The sequence below is a fragment of the Numida meleagris genome, chromosome 11 (assembly GCF_002078875.1).
Source record: "Numida meleagris isolate 19003 breed g44 Domestic line chromosome 11, NumMel1.0, whole genome shotgun sequence".
Classification (NCBI taxonomy): domain Eukaryota; kingdom Metazoa; phylum Chordata; class Aves; order Galliformes; family Numididae; genus Numida; species Numida meleagris.
In genome coordinates this window covers 11902916-11925107 of record NC_034419.1, presented here as the reverse complement: position 1 = coordinate 11925107, position 22192 = coordinate 11902916, and the positions used below count along the sequence as shown (strand labels likewise).

Sequence of the window (22192 nt, the reverse complement as noted above, 5' to 3'; positions counted from 1 at the left end):
TTTTAGAAGTTTAGCTAGAGTAAGGACAGATGGCAGCAGATAGAGTTACTTTAAAACCAAGAAAGGCAGCAGTCACAATCCAGTAATAAAGAAGGAGTCACTTACCCCTTTCTGAGGACCTGGGCTCACTAAACACTCCAAAGGAGACAATTTTCAAGTGGATGTGCTTCCCTTGCAGCTGCCAGCCCTTAAATGAGGTTAGGGAGGGGTGGACCCAGGGTAGCACAGGTGAAAATTGTTTCCACCTGTGCTCCCAGGGCTGGCTACGCCCCTTCACCAGGTGCTCAATCACAGGTTCAGGACATGACCTAACAGTTCCCATACATCTAGTAAGTAGGAATAGGGTATTTAGAGTAGGAATTGACCATAACACCATAGGTCACATCACCACAGATTATACAAACAGCATATAATTCTCAAGGAGGAGGAAGCTCACGTATCAGGAACAAAACAAGAATTACACAAGCATTCTGCATTAAATACACTTCCTCAGGATTAAAAAAAAAAACTAAGAAGTACGTGTTTTGCAGTCCAGACTATGCAGTTTGATCAAGACAAACTGGCCTATGCCTCTGCAAAGCTATACTCTTCAGCTGGGTCAAGAACTCCAGAGCACAGAGTCTGCATGTGGGTTACAAGGTGCACAGGTTGACTTGTGTAGAAAAGAAAGGTTACTTTCCTGTGTGAAAGATAACATGGCTTGATATAAGCTATTTGGAAGAAAACACAAATAAAATGATAGTCCTACCTTAACCTTATGCTACGCCAGCATCAAGGCAAAAGTGCGCACAAAACAGTGCAACAACAGCTTCAAACCTCACCCTCTCACACACATACCCCCTTCTTCTCTCCAAGTTAATAAATGAAGTCCAACCTCTGACCTTAAGCCCACACACTCCTGGGAAGTGTCCTTGGAGGTAGTTAAGTGGAAAACCCTGTCAATCAGAGGGAACTATGGAATCTGACTGCAAAAAATCGCAATTTCTGCACAAGACAAGTCATGAATTACTTGATAGCTTGTGTTATAGATTATTAAATTAAGCATTTTCAGGTGAAAAGAATTAAATCTTTGGGTTGCTGAAAGAGGTTACGTTTATCACACGAAGAGGAATTAACCAGTTTGAGTCAGCTCAAGGGAGGGAGCTGATATAAAGTTATCTAGCAAAGGACTCTATAAACTTTGACATGCTTATTGTTATATTTGATGGTACATTCTACTGACTAAGCTGTGCAGACTTAAATATTTTATATTGAGTCTTCTAATATTTTTTGCTAAAACATATATATTTTACCCATCTTTCTTATGTTTCCATAAGAGAGCCTGGCAGCCACAATTGATTCCTGATTTCCCAATTTCACAAGGATGTCATACCCTTCATTCCAAGCCAAATCCCTTTGTAGTACTTCAGAAGACAGAAATAAAATCACTGCTCCACAATTTTAGCTATATAAGTTCTGAATAATTTATAGGCAGGAAGGGATGGAGAAGAGATGTACAACGTATGACTGATCATATTAGCATAGGATAGCCTGATGGAATGTTTTCCAGAAGAAAGGCAGTTTAGTTGCACCTTTGTAGATTACACTCTGAAAACTGTGCAAGCAATCACTTTCAAAATGTAAATATTTCTAATGAAAGCATTGTGTATCAGAGTAGTGACGACAGTTGCCCTATTAAAATGTTATGGTCTTCACAATATGACAACAGATTTCTGTCACTTTAAAATCTACAAACATGAAAGATCTTCTAAGTTAAGTGAGATCACAAAATAAAAGGAATCTAGTGGTTAGTATTTTTGAATTGAATTGCCCAAATAATTAATTTATTTTTTTTTAATCAGAGGGGGTAATTAAATGTAAAGTACAACTCCCACTCCAGAAGTGTCCACCCTCTGTGTGCCGTTGTAGGCTGGCATCCCCACTAGTAATAGAAATTTCCCAAGATACACCTACTGTAGTTCTTACTGAGATGAGTAGGTAACTGAGAACGGAAATAGTCCTTTGCTCTTCCTGTGCAGCCACACAACCGTACAGATTTGATGAAAATGGGGCATTTAAAGCTTAACAGGCTCAGCAGATAGGGCAAATTGCATCTTTTGTCTCTACAATAATCCCTGATTCTATCATTAGTGGAACATCTCCCACTATGGCAGAAGGAAAACTGGGTATGAGTGTGAGAAAGACTGCGCATACTATACATACACAGTAAACATGAAGAAAAGAAGATTATGTGGGAAAAAAATGAGTGAAATGATTGAAACAAGACAAGGAGTGCACAACCATTCCTGTTACTGTGTGCTCCTTTGCTCCTCTACTCCCTAATAGCATCAATCATGATGGTCACTGGAGTGTACACACTGGAACAATAACTTTAGATATTAAGAAAACCCTTTCTACCATTGGGTCAAACACCTGATAGAGAAAACAGCATTAAGAGCCACTTGACCAATTCCCTAGAAGGGTTAAACCACTGCCTTTAAAATTTAGTCTAAAGTGACTGCTCTTCCTTTTCTGTCTTTCTCTTCTGAAGTTGCTTGCAGAGCAGCGACAGATTCCCCATGCTGAGCCCCAGCTGCAAAGTGGGTTCAGGAAGGAAATAAAGGCATTCAGTTCCTATTTGGACAAGGCTGCTATGTATTAGTCATCCTGTAGAGCAGCCAAGTAGACTGCATCAAAGCATCTCTGCTCAGCATACTGCCTCAGTGGGAAACAGTGAGTGAAACACTCACTTTCTCCTCAGTTTCCGTGATAGCAAAAAAAAAAAAAAAAAAAAAAAAACCAACAAAAAAAAGTTGTCAGAAAAAAGTGAAATTGATATACAACTTTTCTGAAACTTTTGCATCCAAGGAGGTCTCTTCCAATCACCTCTGATACTTCATATTTTCCAGACATCCTAGACACTGCCATGAGGAAGTGGGTGATTGATTGGGGCTTCAAGACTTAATGTATTCACTGAACCTTGGTCTACTAGTAGCTCATATTCATCTCAATAAGAACTGAATCAGCAGGTCACACCGTGCCACCAGAATAATTACAGACAGAATGTATGAGATTTTTTAAATCCACTATTTTTGTACAGCTTTAGTTTATATGAAGCGTGAATGACAAGGAAGGTGCAAAAAGGTTATAGCAAATGTTTAGCACAATAAATAGACAGCAGAATAATATGATAATCAGGCTCAGCCCTGCTATCTTTAGGGAGTCAAAACACAATTATTTTCAGTTGGAAGATTTATTTTTTCATGGTTTTTTTCGTTGCCCAAACAACAACTCAAAGATTTGGCCCTATTCACACCTGAACTTAGAGGTACTTCATTACAATTTACAGTGAAACTCAGAGAGCAAATACACATTTAAAACTGTTTATAAAAGTAATCACTTCTACAGTCCACAATTTCCACACTTCAATTTGGATCTTATTTCTTCACATTTTGTTATTTACTCTGTAATTCCTGTTTATCCAAGAGTGCACTGTTCAGATGTAATATCTTGCTTTCAGCAAGGCCTTGCTTCTTACCCAATTTTTCACAGCTAAGCTCACTGGAGTAGAAGAAGGTCAGTAAGTGACTCTCTCAGCAGTCTTAATACATAATTCAATTATTTTATGCATTTTTTTACTTGAGAATGTGAAGAGGTGATAATACCAGAGACAGAGAGACATACTGGAAACCGACATTGGATGCAAACACTTCTGGCTCCCAGGTCACGGGGCCATTTGACCATTGGCCAAATTACAGGACTTTTGTTCTTTCATGCGAAAAACATTTTCTATAGAAAGCACCCATTGAGCTACATCTCTAACCTAATGACTATAACAGTTCTGTTCTTGTGTCAGAGCTAGGTACCTACATGACTGCTGAATCGGGTCCAGGAATGATTCTGCGAGAGCTCTTGTTGAGCTGCTGCTAAGTGCTGACATTTCAATTGGGCATATTATTAGAATACTTGCAATAGAGACGATGTTGTCAGAGCATTAGGGGACAGAGAAAGGTTCCCAATATTATCAGGTACTCTCAGGTATCAAGTTTTCTTTCATGAAAAAAGTACTTAGTTCCGACAAATAATGTTTAATATTACTTAGAATTTAATGTAGGCAGGCAGAATTGTGTTTAATAATGGACCAGCTGATGACAGGTAAATCCTACAAGAATTAGAGCTCTACCAACAAACTTAATTCACGAAAGGCTCATCCTATGAAGCCACTTTTATTAAACTTAGTTAAACCCTTTCTCACAGCTGTGTTACAATCTGGTCTAGTTCCTCACTGAAGATTAGTATGGATGGAATTATGGAGGTAGAAGTGACAAAGTAGGAGAACAGTGACAGTACATCAGGAGAAAAGGAAAACTGCTTCTCAGCTGGTCAACAGTAACTTGTGTCCCTTGCTACCAAGCAAAATCAAGATACCCCTGTAAACCTTTTTCATCCAGAAAAATCTCTCCTTATGCAGTCTTTGTTCTTTCTTTTGAACATAAAATCTGCAAGAAGCATAGTCAATACTAACATGTATAGGACCAAGATATAGGCAATTTTTCTGATTTTCCCTGAATTTTTGTGCAGCTGAAGACTCAGGTTTAATATATATATATATACACACACACTTTTTTTTCTTAACATACAGATTTTTCAAGGTCCTTCCATCATGCAGTTACAGCACTTCTTTTGATTTATACTGTCTGGTCGAGGTAACAGAATGATGACCAGATTTAGAGGACTGAAGGTAGGACTTTGATGTTACTGTAATACATTTAATGGAGCTGAGGGAATATTATACAGAACTGCAACTTGCTACCCTTTTTCCCCTAACTGAATGAACGGCCTTTCTGATGAAGAGCAGGACAGAGTTTATTCTTCAGGGCTTTAGATAGAAGTATGTGAATTAAACTTCCAAGAGATGAAGTGCTACACAACAATAACTTTGAATATATATTTAAAGCCATTCTCTGAAAAACTTACAAATGCATTTCTTGTGGTCATTCTGTAGGTATCTCCTAAAGAATTTTTCCTTTGCATTCCACTGAATTCATTGCTGCCCCATAAACAGGATGCAGCCACAGGCTGGCAAACATTGGCAGTACTTGAGTGGTATCACTGGCAGATTTGTGTTTGGGGAGGTGACATCCCACAGGTACACACACGGGCACAGTCTCTGCTCCTTCAGAAATATGATATCATAATCACTGCAATGGAGCATCTTGAAAGAATATACCTCAAAGTCACAGCCACCACACAAGTATGCTACAATCCCTCTTAGGAAAGTTAGGGGATATTTGATGATGTGTCAATCTGGGAAGGCACATGGAGCTCGAGAAACTCAAGAAGAGAAGAACCAGGATGTGCGGGGATAAGCTATTTTGCTTTTTAAAGCAATAGTGTGGCTTTCTCATGACCTCCTCTGCCATTTTGTTATTGCCTCAGAATAAGGGCTCTGTAACAAGATGACATCTATGGTGATGTGAGCGCCATAAAAAAATTTAAAAGAGCTAATGATGAAAAACAGAAAAACAGAGCAGTTTATAATGGGTCAACCTAAAGTCTTGAGTGACTGAAAAAAATGAAGGATGCCTGCAGTAATACAAACACCTACCTAACTTGATTACATCATAGGAACCAAGAGGAATTGCTAATGAGTGCAGGCCAGCCTGGCCAGCTTTTCTCCTAAGTAGTGCATCTGCATTAATACAGTCTGTCATTCATTCTCAGTTCACAGAATCATAGAATACTTTGGGTTGGAAGGGACCTCAAGGATCATCAAGATCCAACCCCCCCCTGCCACAGGCAGGGTTGCCAGCCACTAGATGAAGTACTAGATCAGATTACCCAGGGCTCCATCCAACCCGGCCTTGAAAACCTCCAGGCACAGGGCATCCATAACCTGTCTGGGCAACCAGTTCCAGCACCTCACCACTCTCTCAGTGAAAAACAATTAAGCCAGAATAGCTGAATTTCCTTTGAATATTCCTCCTGACAAAAAAAATCCTACCAACATTGTTTCTCTGTCTTAGGGCCAAAAGCACTGCTTACTCTCCACACATGTGCAGAGATGATGAGGATTCATTATCATTTCATACCTCCCCTTTACTGTTTATGCTTTACTTGTCCTAAAATTCCAGTTCTGTGTTGTAATTGTGTGTGCAATGTTACCACAGCTGACAGGAATCAGAACTCCACTATTTTACCTGTTCCTCTTCATTTTGTTGCTCTAAATGGAGTGATAGCTGTATGAGCCTCTTGCTATGCCTGGAAAAACAAAAACAATTAATTATACTGCACCTTTACTACATGTTAATGTACAATCTAAATGTAAAGGTCTCTAGAGACAAAAAACAAACACGCTATGCACTACATCTCTGTTGGATGCCTCATTCAAGTGTACCCTGAGGCCACTAAGTTGTTGACAATATCTGTTGAAAGTATAAAGTGAAAGGAACTTCACCTTGTATGGATATTTGGTAATTGTGCAATCCTCACTGTTCATACTGCTTGAAAGTTCATAGGCTAAGAAGTCCTCCAGAAGACCCTATAGGACAGCAAAAATAAGGTTAAGAAATCATTTATCTGAAACTCTTCCTGGTTGTCATATAAGTGCTGAAAAGGAACTTCCTGTGTTGCCTCAGTATCATAAAAGATTCCAGTGACAAAGACAATTAACCAGAATCTCTCCTGGTATAACAATTCAAACAAGAAGTTTGCTGTTCACATTTAATTAAACAATACATTAAATGCTGAGGAACGATTTTCAGATGGGGAAATTTCAGGTCATTACATTGCAGCTTGCTGTTTGAAAGACTCAAAATGCAAATGTGGTTAACGTGGAGTTAACCACCAATAACTTGGCACAGTTAATCACAGTCAAAGTAATTGAAATATTATTAAAATTATTATCATAACAGTTAGAAGCCACAGTAACGCATTAGGTGCCCTTGATATTAGACGCTGTAGAGAGACAGAACAGAAAGATAGTACCCACTGTGAAAAGCTCATAGCCTACTTTATTATATGAGACAACAGAAGAACAGATACATAGCAGGAAAAAGCACACTGAAAATGTGTGGAGCTTATAGCAGAACACTCTGCCGAGATCCCCAGGCTTCTTGGTAATTTTGCTATAAAAATGAATCCATGTCTAGGAGGAGGGCTACGATCCTTCCAGCTGAGTATTGCCATAGATGTCCACAGTACATGTGCACAGAGCATCACTCAGCAGCAAGGTAGCCAGGCAGCAAAGCTTGCAAATCACATGCATTCACTGTACGTTCATTAGGTTTTCATAGTGCACATAAGCAGCAGATCCCATGATCTCACTAGGAAAGTGCTTCAATATGCCCAAAAATGTCAGAAATATATTACACTTCCAAAAACTGCATCCAAGACTGTGGCAGTAAAAGGAGATGAAACATTTAAAGTAAGCAATATACTTCTGCTCACATACCAATGACCTCTAGTAAATTAGCCCTAATGCTGAAGCGTATGTACAAAGACGCAGCAAAATGTTATTGAGAACCTGTATAAGTCTGCACTCATGCAGGCTGAATGGCTGCAATTTGCTCAGTTAGAAGCCCAAGATTCCAGCAGAGGCTGCAAGTTCCCATACCCTACAGGAGTAGAATACCACACTTGTATGTTGTAACTCAGCTGCACTGTTGCCAACTGTTCAAAAGCAGCCCACTTCCCTTTGGTGTACACGCTGCAATTGCCAGCATGCACTGTCGGCTGCTACTGATAAGTGAGTTAGCTCACAATTATTTATTGCTATGATTTCTTTTTCTCAGACTTTCTAAACAGTTTTTAATCCTAAAAACTTATCCATTCCCTACTCATATTGCAGTTTGGGGGTGCCTACTCTCTAAAATTGCCATGTAGTTGAATACTACTGTATATATTGGCGATTAAATTTAAAGAAACTCCATATGTGGTTCAAAAGTTCAGCTACAATTTCAATGCTTTGGAGTAGAAAGTGATAAAAAAGCAGAAAGGGAAAAAAAGTTGAAAAATATAGGATGAAAAATGCTGCTAAGGGGGGGGAATAGAAACTTGCAAATGAGCGCAGAAGCAATTTGATTACCATATACAGCACACTTGTCAAATGCTACATTTCCCTGCTTTGATGTCTGATCCACAAGGGAAGGCTGTTTGCTGCTCCTTCAGAGGCGGCTTGGTTTTGGTTTAGTGATTCAGCAGTTACCATTGGAACCTCTGCTTTGGACTCCTGCCAAACGTAGCCCAGAGAATTTCACCAGTTGATTCCTGCACTAAGCTCAGTATCTTCGTGTTGAACTGGGGCATGTCTACTAAGAAGACAGCTGTTCCTCACTGGATCCATAGGTGAGTTGTTTCAATTATTAATTTCCCTTGCTGTTAAAAAATTTGCACTTTATTTCCCATTTGAATTCGCCAACCTTTGTTCTAACAGTCACAGGTTTGTACCCCGATGACAGCTCATCTATCAGTTCAGCATCAGACTATTCGTATGTGTCAATGCAGTTACTGGGAAGGAAACAATTCTGTCTTTGGAAAGACTTTCCTTTAGGTGGGGCAAGAAAAAACAACCTTTAATAAGAACTTCTTGGCAAGAAAAAAAAGCCTGTAATAAAATCTCCTCTGTAACTAAAGAGGGAGAAACAATACAAGGAGAAACGATACAGGGAGCAATCAGTAACAGCACTAGCTAGAGTGACAAGCTTGAATGTGTGCAGCCTGAAAGGCAGCTGCTGACGCAAAACTAGGAAGACCTTTCAATGATTTCTGAGTGACTCAGCAGTCCCATGTTGCGCTGTGCAAATCACCCCTAAAATGTAAGGGATGAGATACCAAGAAATTGTCTGTCCTTATTACCCAAACAAAATTACTGTAGCAAAAAGTTACTGTAGTTACTCTTTAATAACAGCAAAAGTGAGATTTTAGAGATGAACAGTGCGGCCACATTTAGCTCTTCTCCAATGTTTGCTGCTACTTGGAAATATGCCACCACCACTAATCATCAAAGACAATCACTCAGAGCAAAGAATGGAGCTAGGAACAGGGAAGAGACCTATGGACTTCAGCATAGCACCAGTGAGGGCAACTCAGCTGGCTGAGAACTCTGTGGTCTTTTCGTAGAGTTAACCTACTAAAGGTAAAAGAGTTTGATAAGTAACAACTTATTGTTAAAGCTGGTTTTGCAGAACAAAGGCTTTTTGACCAAAGCCTGTGTCCTTGGGGACACAGATGACCATTAAATTTATATGCACAGTATGAATCCATGAGGACACCATATAATCATGGGAAATATTAATACCTCAACTCTGCCAAATTCTTAAGAGGGAAGACTAAGTACGCAGGGGCACAGCAACGCTGACTAGAAAGAAATGTGTTTCAGGAGAGCAGAACCTTGTCTGTACCCTCTGGGATCTCACCATCTCGATTTTGCAAGTTCTCTATTAGTATGCATGCCATGTTCTTTTCTAAACCACAACCCAAAATTCATGCATCTATCCATTTATTCACTTAAAAGCTCCTTATTTTCTTCTCCTTATTACTATTTATACATACATGTATGCATGGATGTATGTACCTCCTAGTTTAATTGCAGTCAGCACAGTATTTATTTTTCTTTGTATAAGATGATTGCTTGCATTCTCTTGCACACATTCCATTTGTTCCTCTCCATTTGAGTTTAATTTCAAGTCCACCTTCTTTTCCAGTTACCAAAAATTTCTATTGCAAGGATAGAAATGTCTGAAGCAAACAGGTCCAATTTTTCTGTTAGAACTGAGAAGCAAGGTGACCCAATGTTAACCAACACTCCCTAGATAATCCCCAGCTCTGATATTCTCAGTCTGCGAGATGTAAACGCGCACATTACATGGACCAACACTTTTTGGCCTCACGCAGAAAACAGACATAGAATTGATTCTCATCCAAAACAGTTGGTGTTTCAGTCTGTGTCAGGCATGAAATTAAAAAACACCAGGGCTGTAGCTCAAGAACTAAAAATCAAGTTCTCTTGCACGTATCTACTATCTCATCTATCATAGATTGGCAGGTACATCATTTAATACTCAGAGGTCTTGAATCAATATATATTTCTGACTAGTAAATGGCCGGCCACAGAGTTTGTTCAAAGCTATGCCACAAAGCAACTATGTGTTGTACCAGAGCAGCTAGGCAGTGGATAATGTGGAAGAACAAAATGGAAAGGCCAAATGAGAAAAGCTGCATATCCACTGACTCTGCTGCTGAAACCCTCTACAGAAGGTATGGCAGACCATACATGACATGACGGATTGCAAACAAACTGTTGACTTTCTATATAGGGAGTACCAAAACAGGATGTCTATCATACAGCAATTCAGCTTCTGCTGAGGCAGAAATAGAGCGCTTCTCAGATTGTTCTGGCTCACACAGTTTCAATCATGGACAAGCTGGCTTCCAGGAAGATTCACCATGAAGACCAGATCCATTATGTCACACAAAGGGTCAGTGGTAGAAAGCTAAGGCTGATGGATGGCAGGAAAATACCAGCAAACACCATATGTGACTGTTTTATGAGGGACTCAAGGGGATTTATGGACCAAGACAAAACATGACAATGCTGACCGTCACAAGGGAAAAAATGCACTCATCACAGATTACCAAGGCATAAGGAAGTGCTGGGCCCATCACTTTCAGTATCTGTCCAGCAACAGCACAACCACCAGCAGAAATGTGCTGGACTCACTTCTGGGGAGGTCTGGTTAACTTACTAGTCATAGCAAGGATGTGTCACTTAGGCCCTATTTATTTGCACTATGAATATCAGGATTTGCTTTTGAACTGCCCTAAGTTTGTCCAACCTATCTGGTTAACATGATGCTCAACTGATGAAGAACTGATGTCCAGCACTTGGCACATACCAGTCCTTTTTTCTGCCATTCCCATATGCAGGTCTAAACTGCATATATGCTTATTTTTCCTGAGCATATGTTTTGAACAACCATACCAATTTTGAAAGTCTATTCCATCCAGATCAAGTTTTCTGTTAGAATGGAGGTGTTAAAACTGTTTTGCCTACCAGATGTTCTCTCTCCATGCAGCATGTCTTTACTGGACAAGTTCCCTTCAGCATTCTGCAGTGCGTTCTCATCAGTAAGCTTTTATTTTCCTCAGGCACACACTGACATGACATCCCAGACCACAGAAGAAAATTCTCAGATACACTATGTACTGCTGTGTACCAACATTTTATTTTATGAACTGTAAATGTAAACTTGATTCAGAGAAGAAAAACAGTGTTTGTAAAACCTGTAATTTAGTTATCACATACCAAAACCAAGATAAAGGAATCAGTGGAGGCATGTATTCTCAGCTGAGGAATCAGCTGTCAGTTCTTTAAAGCAACAGAAGCTGGGAACACACATTTTATTTTTCATTTCTACACACACACACACACAAAATCTTATTGGGCTGCAGGTTCAGTTACTGTTCTTTCACTATTTACAAAATATTAAAATTTTAAAATAAAAATTTAAATAAATAAATTTAAATAAATTTAAAAATTTATACAGTAAGTAGAATTGCATCTCTTAGAATCTAGTCTGTGTGGCTGCACTTGTGGATGATTTTTGCACATTTCAGTTTTAGACAACAGCAATTTAACAAATTAAATGAAGAGACACCACTGGGATAAGGAAGCCATAATATAATGATATTATAGACTAAGTATTCTGCCTACAGCAGGTCTGGAATATGAATCCTCTCAAATACTTCTGAATTTCACAAGAATTTCATTACAACCAATTGGCAGCTGTCTTATTTCCATAGACGCCTTTCAGAGCAATGCTGATGACTTTGTCAAGGCCCCCAGTTCTCAGTTGCTGACCTGTTCATCTGTCCAAGAACTGCACTCACAGCAAAAACCAAGGATTCTGGCATTTATATCTAGCACTTCCGCAACACAGACTGCATTTATTGGGCTACTGAATCAAACAGAAAACCATCTGTTAATTTAGAAATCACTTGCCCTCATCAGAGTCACAAATCTAATACAACTGTTGGTGGGTACAATGTGAGAAAGAGTATTCAATGACAATGAAAAAAAACAAAGACAATTCTATATGAAGACCAGGTAGCAGAAGAGAGATTCAACAAGAAATCAGACCTTAAGATAAGAACCAATTTGAAATTCAAACTGAACCTCTTACTGAGAAACCTTGAATTTGGTACCCTTCCTGAAATGTAGATTTTTATTTCTAACGTTGCCAATACTTCAACTATTTGCACTGTGGCTATCTCATTACCAAAGAGTCATTTGCTCAAGAGAAGTCAAAAAAGTTAAGTCTTATGGCAAATCCTAATTTTATAGCATTCCTACAGAATAATTTCAGGCTCATAGGCACCTGGTGTCTCAGATCTTGTGCAGTCACATACATGCACAATCACAGACTCTAGCATGCTTTATAAAACAATTCATAAGGTACAAGGCAACAGACAGTCAAGCAAGGCAAGTTATGTAGCTTATTATATTTTTAGTTAAGCTTCCTATTATTATAATTACCTATCACTATTAAATTCTGATGCCATGACAATATTTACAGGCTACATTCAAACTGAGCTGTCCTGTGCCAGCCACTATGCAACACCTGTGAGCAGCTCACCCTGCCCCAAAAGACATCAGATCAGAACTCTGGATCTTTCAAGGTTTGTCCTTCTCCTTGAAACCTTGGTTTCACATTTCACTTTGCATTGGCTATTCCATCATTTTTCAAACCTTCCTGGTTATTCTACCTGTCAAGGAAATGTGCATTAGCCTCCAACAGGAAAAGGCCGTGTACCTGTAAGTGAAAAGCAATTAAGTTAATAATGAAAACAGTCAAGGTTTGTGTAGCTCTGTCAGAAAAATCAGAGATTTATTAATGGTACATTGGTTGGGGAAGAGAAATGTTAACTCCTGTTCGGTTAACTTGTATACGCTTTGTACACATTTTGCTTTTGTAAGAACTGCGGAATTAAACTGTATTAATAGAGGCCTATTAAGGGGGCAAGTTTGTGCTCACAAAACCTTTTGACCTACCAATCAATATTCACTGGTTCCAACCATGCATTGATATAAATGAACTGCACGCTTTCCCTTTTGCAATGAGAGTGCACTTACACTTATGCACTGTGAAGGTTTAAATGAGTTTATGGGGGACAGGGAGAGAACACGAACAATTTCATCTACAAGCAGCAGAAGTATGTTTGAATTTTGAGGATTTGTGTCAGGTCGCAAAACATTCCGGCTGAGGATAAACTAAGCACTTGAAGATTCTGAAAATTTGGACCCTGTGACTAACTTCTTAGGAACTGCCTTGCCATTGCCATTCCCAAACTCCCAGCATCCTTAACCCATCACAACTTTACAGCACATTCTCACTCCAGTTAGCCTAGGTATAGCTCTGTGCTAACATTTATACATGGAAATTACAGGAATCCTGAATGCAAGCCAGAAGAATCTTGAAATCTGACTCAATGCAAGTCTCATAGGGATCCAATTTGCAGATATGGCCTAGAGCTACCGCTCCCTTTCCACACTTTATTTCCTTTCCACCTTCATTCTTTCTCTGGAATAAAGAAAAGGGGACACGTTGCTGAAGTATTTATTTCAGTCCATGACCACTTGAAATTAGAACTGACTCATAAATAAAGCAGCACTGGCAGATTCGGGGTAAGAATATCTGATTTACAGGCAGCAACACTTTGTGCAGAATTAGCCTTGATTAGTAGCCACCTTCATTTAGTAGCTGCCTATTTACGACACAGTTTATAATAGACACTGCCTTCATTCATTAGCTGTTCTTGTTTAGTACAATATTTGCTCCTTTATCACACACACCTTTAAGCAAACCTGCAGGGGAAAGCAATTAAATGCAATCGAAGCAGTGCCGTCTAAACAAAGATATACAGGATGCTCCCTCTGCTAACATTGCTGAAGGCCATGATTGTAATTTATAACTAAACAAATGCCCATATGTATGACATTACAAGCTCTGAACCATGATGTGCAGGTAATGAAACTGTACAATCCTTATTTATGCTATGAAACAAGCTGTTACTTTTACTGCAGCTAGAGAGGTGCTTATTCTGGTGCTGCGTGCAGGTGCAGCTCTCAGTGAGTCCACAAGGATTTGCAAGTGCACCACTGGGGCAGGTAAGGGCTGCTGAGTTAACTATACACTTGGTTTTTAAGACCTTATACTCCCAAGATATAGGAGATTGTCCTAAATGCATATTACCACACCAGGTGAACTGGTTTGAAAACATTTTATAACCAAATTAGCTTTACAACCTACGGGTTTGTTTTTTTTTTAAACCTTTGTTTGCCCCAGTTGGCCCACTAGTAAAATGTGAAAGAAAATGTTCCATCTCCGCTGTAAAGCAATTTGAATTCAAGGGATACCAGGTGTTAAGCACAGCAATATTAACAAGCAGCATTACTATAAATTCACTGTCATTAATAACCAATAAAATTATTATTATTAAAAAATGGCAGCAGGACTTTGAGTTGGGTGCGCCCACACTTGCTGCAATATCTCCTGATGACGGCCACCAAAGGCAAGGAAGTTCCCTAGAAGGCTACTCAAGTTACTGAATTAGAGAAAATGCACAACTTCTTCTCCATATTGTAACCATAAAACATGCGACTAGAGGAAAAGAGGAAATGCATTTGTGTAGTTGGGTTTTCCTACCTGCTGGGGAGTGCTGGCAGCTGTGGCAGTCCCAAGGTCCCCATGCTGGTTGGAGCTTTGCAAGGAATAACTTCATGTGCTTTTTGCAATCCAGCCCAAACCATCTGCTCCAACACAGCAGCTACGAATGTCATCTTGTGTTACTGTCCTTTAGTTTCAGCTCTACACACTCTTATCATACACCCTTCCATCTCTATTTCTATGGCTGACACTTTAATAAGAATGAAACCCACTAACACTTTTCTGATGTTAACTTTAATTTCAGTAGAACAGCTGTCACAAGGAATTAATACCATTGCATTTAGCAATTTAATAGAAGAATATTAAAATCACAGTAGCAATGAGTAAAAAACTATTTACAGCCGTAGCAGTGCCAGAACTCTTGAAGTTCAGCATAAAAAAGTATGCAACACTAATGAATAAACAAACTCTGGGGCTTGAGAACAACATTTGAATTCTTTTCCATCCAATCACATTTCTGCTCTCAGCCCAAACTAGTTATTAATAATTTCTCTGCTGGTGATGAGGGCTACTTTGTAATTTTATTTCATCAATTTCTATTAGAGCAAAGAAGACAGGTAGTTTGGTTCTATTTTGCATCTCTAAAGACAGGGGAAAATTATGTGGATGCAGAATTTCAGCTTATGGCATCTAAATAAATCATTTTCCCCCGCAGAAGCCAAAGGAAATATCAAACTCTTATTTATCTTCACCTCCCACTCACCACACCGGATCACACAACTAGCGTCCAAGATCTGAATGCAAAATGCATAGTTTGTTATCATTATGATTATAGAGCTCAGCTTGAATTTAGATAGCAACAAAGTACATGTCACAGTTAGCAGTCAGCGTACATGGACAGCCTTGCCCTAGAGGTGTGAGCTGCTCCATGAGATCGAGGCAGATCCTCCCAGTGCTGCAACTGCACCATTTTGCAATTATCCTATCACGTAATTTTTTGTTATGAGAACAGCCACGGTCCTGGCATGACGTGGTGTGACCTGCTAGACCTGCTCACACCTGCTCAGCTTTTTACCTTTCACAGACAAGGGTTTGAATCAACTTCAGGATTAACTGGGAGACAATGGAGGAGCCACTGTAAATACACACTGAGTAAAAATGACAAAATATAACCCACTGCAAAGTTCTGGTAGTGGTAAATACAAGTGGTGGAAATTGTTTTGGAAGATTTCACACACGCTCATACTTCTTTGGACTAAGTGTAGCAAAAAACATGTATTCGGCACGAGACCAAATTAATAGAAAACAAATCAGGGCTTCCAACAATACTTCCCATTAAAGCTCGGACATGTTTTATATACAATCATCTAGATTCCTTTCGATAGCAAATTTCCCATTGATAGACCAGATCCTGAATTATACAGAACATTTGCATTCTTCATTTTAGCAACTGTGCAAAATTTGTTTGACCAAGTGCCAGCAAACAGCCACGTGAATGCAGTGACCAAGAACCAATGCAAGGGAAAACTGGCACAGCCATTCAAGATTAACGTTACTGTAAAACCAACCAGCAAAACTGCCAGTTATTTCAGATTCTGTCCCACTGCTCCGAAAAGGAAAATATCGTGGCTGATAAGCCAAGCTACTTGAATAAAAGATCCCAGGAACCAGATTTTTAGCTACATAAAGTAGCTGTCATGCATCAAAATGAAGATGTATTGAGGCAAGAACCACCCAAAGTGGCAGCATTCTAAGTGCTCAGGAATACTCACATGTGGGAATACAAGAAAGACTATTCAGAGCAGAAGCTGCGGAGCAAGATAAACAGCATGAGAAACCAAGGCTGAGAACTAAGGACACCTCCAGAAGAAGAGAAAAGCAAAAGGAACGACTCATGGCTCTGACTGCATAAGCGCCTGCATGCACGGTTAAGGAATGTTTGTGGAATGCTTTGCTGACACGTAAAGGCAGGTGGGAAAGTTACAAGAGAAAACTTGTGAATGTATATAGGGGATGTTAGAGCCTGTAATAAATGATTTGGATTGACCACATCCGAGTCCGTGTCTGATTGCCACACCCACAACTGTGTGTGCCCTGTGCAAAACAGCATTTCTGAGCTGGGGGAATTGGGTTCAAAGACATGTAATTCGTCAACCCAAAACGCGAGCAACACTTTGGCCACCATCCTAAGTATGTGCTCTGATCTTCTGTAAAAATCCTCAGCCTTCAGTGAGAGTTCTAGGATTCTGCCTTCCTCAAAACTGTTCAGTACTTTACCTATACATCACCCAGCAATTTGTTTTCTTAAGCAGATTAACTACGATTGGTGCCATGACCTGGCCCCAGTGAAATTAATTCTATAGCTCTTTTTAACTTAATTCAACAAAAACCTACCCATCCCAGTGGACTCACCAATGATTTTAATATAAACATTTAGACTAGTATAATAAGTTATTAATATAAATTAAATGAGAGCACTACCATTTATTTTACACAGAATAGTGATAGAATAATTAAAGGCAGCGAGCTCTGGAACTGTACAAAAAGCCTTAGAATATTAAGCCTGAGGTAAGTCAGACTTGTTTAAAAAGTATATGACCAGAAGGACTGTCAGAAAAAAAATCTTTTTTTCATTCAACATATTTTTTTGTTTCCACATATGTAGAAAAAGTTATAAAATATCCCATTGTTAAATCCTCCCAAATATCTAATGAGAGATATAAAGCACACATGATAAGAAGCAGGATTTCCCTGTCAAACACTGTCCAAAATACTAGCTGTGTCTATGTGAGGGACAAATATCTCTCAGAAAAAGAGGGAACATTTGATTAAGTTTAGAAAGCATTTGTCTGACAGATTAATTATCCTGAAGCAACAGCAGCAATGAACTGATTAAAGCATAAAGCTTTCTCTCTCTCTATGCTTCTATACTGGTCACATTTGAGTAAATTCCATCTCCCTGAAAAGATTGAGACTTACTGAAAGGTCCTTATATACTTAGAAAAGTGTCAACAAGAGACAAAAAGGCAACAGCTTCTAAGAGGTATTACTGCAGTGTATAATTGATAATGAAATTTGTTGGTTAAATTAGCCAGAGAAAAAGTATAAAGGTCTAATGTGCTTAGTCTGCCATTCAAAAGAGCACATTTCCATTGCAGCAAAGATTTGATGGATGCTTTCTACCAAAGAGCAGCACACCTAGCAAGGGCAGAGATGAATTTACCTTTTTGCAAGTAAGGTTGTTACAAATAATTTTTACCTCGAGCATGAATTTTTCTTTACAAAAACCAGGCCTAATTAACAATATCACACTCTTCAATTGCCAAAAAAAAAAAAGAAAAAACCCACAATCTTATCATCTTTTGTCTAGATCAACCTGTCCACTTCAGGAATTCCAAACTGAATATTCACAGTGGGTCACTCATCACTTAAAAGACAAGTTATTGCTATTATTATTGAATTATTGATAAATACCAAACAAACATGTCCATTCCGAACATTTCATTTCTTTCAATTTGTACTGACAATAATTATGTTTTAGATTTGCAATTAGTATGGCCATTCATAGGTTTTTTTTGAAGCTGTTCAGAGTGCATCCACTGGGAATTACGTACCCAAATTTAATACAAATCAAACTCAAGACTTATGCTTACCACAATAATCTCAAATCAATCTTGTTAATATTTTATTAGCCATACTAGCTAGTTGCAACTCAGTGCTACTCATTACACTGGGGTTGCCTAAAGGGACATTGGAAATCTCTGGGATTTAAAGCTGCATTGTGCTGGGGAAGCCATTTGATCAGCACTCATTTATACACTCAGATTAAGTGACTGGTTGCTTACAAGGAATAATGCACGTGTCAGAAATGTGTCATATGCTATCACTGTATACTATTTAATATATATATTACTTTGCTACCTCACAGTTCATTGTTTAAGAAAAGGAAAAAGACATAGAGCGTTGTAGTAAAGCAGTAGTGGTATATTGATGTAAATGCATCCTTCTCATCAAACTTCAGGATGAGTTACAGTTCATCCTCAACTTGAGACAGATGATAAAATAACAGAACACAATATAATTACTGTCACATGAAAGAACCCATTCTAAAGGGACAGTATGAAGCACTGGATGGCTCAGGGATAGAGTTTCTATAAGTAAATATATCCCATATTTCGGTAGAGAATTACTTCATGTCTCAGAGTTCTATATTAAGATAAAATCATGAAAAAAATTGTAAAACTTTACTAGTATATTAATGGACTTCATCTTCCAAATAGGCACCAGATTTATATTCCTTTCTATGAAATGCAACAAGCCCTTTCAGATTTCTCCTGAGGTGAAAAGAATTAATGTACATTTCTGAAAGTATGAAGAATTACGCTTAATCTGTAAATACAGTATCTTTACAGAGTCTAGTGTGAAATTAATACATCACCACTACATAAAATGCATAATTCATGAACCAATACCAGTCAGATGTAGCAGCCATGACAAGTGAGGCATCTGCAAATCATCAGCATACATCTGGAAAACCAGCGATGGCAACAATGCCATAAAAGTTGAATGTGGATTTTTAAAAAGTAAAATATTTTCACTGCATCCACCATCTACTTTTGCAATGTAAGTTTTAAAATTTGAGATAAGACTGAGAAAATAAGCTGTAATTTTTTTTTTTTTTTTAGGACAACAAAATCATTTTCCTGTATAAATAGGAAGCAAATGAATTGTTACAAACTCTAGAAAACAGCTACATATCATTAATAGAATTATGATACTATCTCTTGGAGAAATGTTGGGGCATGCACTGAAACAATGATGTAGCTTATAAGCATTGCTGAGAGCAGAATTTGGGAAAACAACATTGAGCAAATTAGGAACTAGTATAAGACAATACAGGCAGACCCCCACAAATCCATATTTAATTTAGGTCCTCTTTCTGCTGTGGACTATAGTGCAGAGGGTAAAGGACCCTCGCACTGCACACTGGGGAGGTGATGGACCGCAGACTGGGTCACCTAGGGCAGATCACAGGGGTAGCATAGGAGTGATCAGATGAGCAGATCCTGAGCTACACAGGAGCAGCAATATCAGCATTACGCTCATTTCTTATGAAGTTTTCTAGAATTCACCTACACCAGCACTCTTGGGTAAGGGGTGGGAAGTGCTTCACTCCTGCTGCCACTTTAGATCCTCAGCTTCTTTCCAGAACTGCTGAACCCTGTTTCCTTAGTGTCACACAGGATGAGGATTGCTGTGCTGTGGGCACCTGCCAGACAGACATTGGAGAAAGACTGCTACTGCGCTCCAAGCATTTTTGTGTGAATCAGTCCCATGCATTTACCACGTCATTGTAAGAACAACAGAATTTTCATTCAATTACCCGTTATTTTAATTATTGCTCTGTACCAAAAACACTTAATTATGCACCATTGAGACTTACAAGTCTTAAAAGAATCTTGATAATATACCTAAGTGGCTGATGGTTCTAAGGAATGATACTGCTTTAGGCAGTGTCAAAATAAGGTCATTAGCACATTCCACTTGCTGACTAAGATGACTCAGTAATCTAGGCAGATGCACAGTCTTGACGTGATGGTGGTTGAACCCACGGAACATTTTATATTCACCAGAAAAGCAAAGAAAAGCAACATATAAATTTGTGGAATAGCTTAATTATCTTAATTGTCAGTGCAGCAATCAGAAAGACCAACACGATAGAAAAGGTGTTACAAAAGAGGCGGAAGAACCAGCATGATAGCAAGGTGCTACAAGGAAAGGGAAGCAGATTGCTCACCCGGATCAGAAGATCCTGGGTTCACAGGGAAAGGCTCCCACCGAGGAGGGATCTCCAGAAAGAGACCCTTCCTCAGGGGCAGTCAGCCCTTCAATGAGGCCTAAGAGGGGTGGAGCCAGGCTCCACCCTTCTGGTCACACAGGTGAATTGCCTTCACCTGTGCTCCCAGGGCTGACTGGGTCTTTCCTCCAGGTGCTCAGTCAGTGGGTCAGGCCATAACTCAGCAGTTCCCATACAATCAGTAACTTAAACAATGCAAAGCTACATATCCCAAACATAATATTCTGAACAAAAATAAAGAAATGAAGAAATATAAAACATGTCAAAATCCATGTCACATATTTATTTGGAGAAGGAACTGAGTGGATCTGAAAGAGCGTGTAATGGATGTGATGTAATGGATATCACAGCCATGGGCTGAAAATGATGGAACAAAAATTCCTTGCATCAGCCCTGGCTGGAGTGCCAGTGCATGGAGATCACAGCAGGAAAGGCAGGGACACCCAGTGCAAAATTCCTCCTGTTTTTTTAACTCTCTTGATTGAGCTCAGTGCCAATGGCCCTGCATAACCATTCAAAATACGGCCTGAAAAGCAATTGACTTTGTTGACTAACTCTCAGAGTATTCCCCTAGAACGCTCCTTAGAGAACACTGACACGATCTGCAGCATCTCAGACCAAAGCCACAGAAGACAGGCAGGCCTCGTTCTCCTCTCAGTCACCTAACACAATATCCAGAAAATCTGTTCTCATGGCCTTTGAGCCTGAGCCTGATCCTGCTTTGTATGCCAGCTGCTATCCACTACTGTAATGGCTCAAGCAGCCCCAAAGCCTGCTAATCAGGCACTGGCAAGCAGCCTTCCTCACCGATTTTACATTACCCCAGGAAACAGGACATTTCCAACGCGCTCTGAATGCACTGCAGTCCCGAGCTGTCAGAACAGCCTCTGCGGGCACAAATCAGAAGGGGGAAGCTTTCTCTGGGAATTGCAGCAGAAATTGAACGGCTTCAGGGCACTTGGCGTAAAAGACAGCCTTTGTGCCACCTTCATGCGCAGCCACAAATGAGGATCTGGCTCTTTGCATGGGAATGAAGCATAGAAAGAATGCTTTAAAGGATACAAGAGCAAAGAAGCAGTTTGTACTGGTTAGTTCTTCTATCCCCACTGTGATCTCTGCTCACTGGCATCCTGGTGTCAGTAGATGCAAAGCATTTTCTGTCCCTTCACTCTAACTTTGCAGTGATGGCACATACTACAAAAAATACTGTGAATGCATTAACCAGTTACTCCCAAATATCCCAACTTCTCCTCAGAGCAAACAGATGTCCCACAAACCTATCACTGCATGTGGCAGGATGTCTTTGTAAAGGAAGTTGTTAAGCTGATTTCAGTTATATAAAGAATTAGCAATAGAAGATATATGTAAGCTTTCAGGGATAAGCAGAGCTCAGCATCTTTAGGTAAATATTATCAGGCATCTTTGATATCTTTATTAAAGAGATTTATATATGGTTTAATAGATTTTTTTTTGTAGTTATACAAGATTGGGTATTAGCATATTACCTCCAAGTAAGAAAGAGAGAAATTTGCAAGACATTGAATTGATCTAAGACTTTTACTCCTAAGAAAAAAGAAGAAAGGACCTCCTGGAATCTACTGTGCCTCTCACTCAAGGCATCATGTCTTAATAATCCTTTCGCTTATCACTGTCTTAAAAATAATTATTTTTGCCCCCACATCTCTAACTG

The 22192-nt window shown here is 39.2% G+C and overlaps 1 long non-coding RNA gene across 17 annotated transcripts in view; it reads right to left on the bottom strand.

Annotated features, from left to right (window-relative positions):
* The window catches only part of LOC110404622, a 227154-nt gene that overhangs the window by 197805 nt on the left and 7157 nt on the right, over positions 1–22192 (bottom strand). For 15 of the 17 annotated variants that reach the window (XR_002442371.1, XR_002442363.1, XR_002442366.1 and 12 more), the window contains exons 2-3: positions 6437–6520; positions 6180–6240 (exon numbers count right to left, since the gene is read on the bottom strand). The exons of 1 other annotated variant lie outside the window; for it this stretch is intronic. This is a non-coding gene — a long non-coding RNA (uncharacterized LOC110404622). The remainder of the gene's footprint in view (positions 1–6179; positions 6241–6436; positions 6521–22192) is intronic. One more of the 17 variants, XR_002442359.1, reaches the window with a different exon arrangement.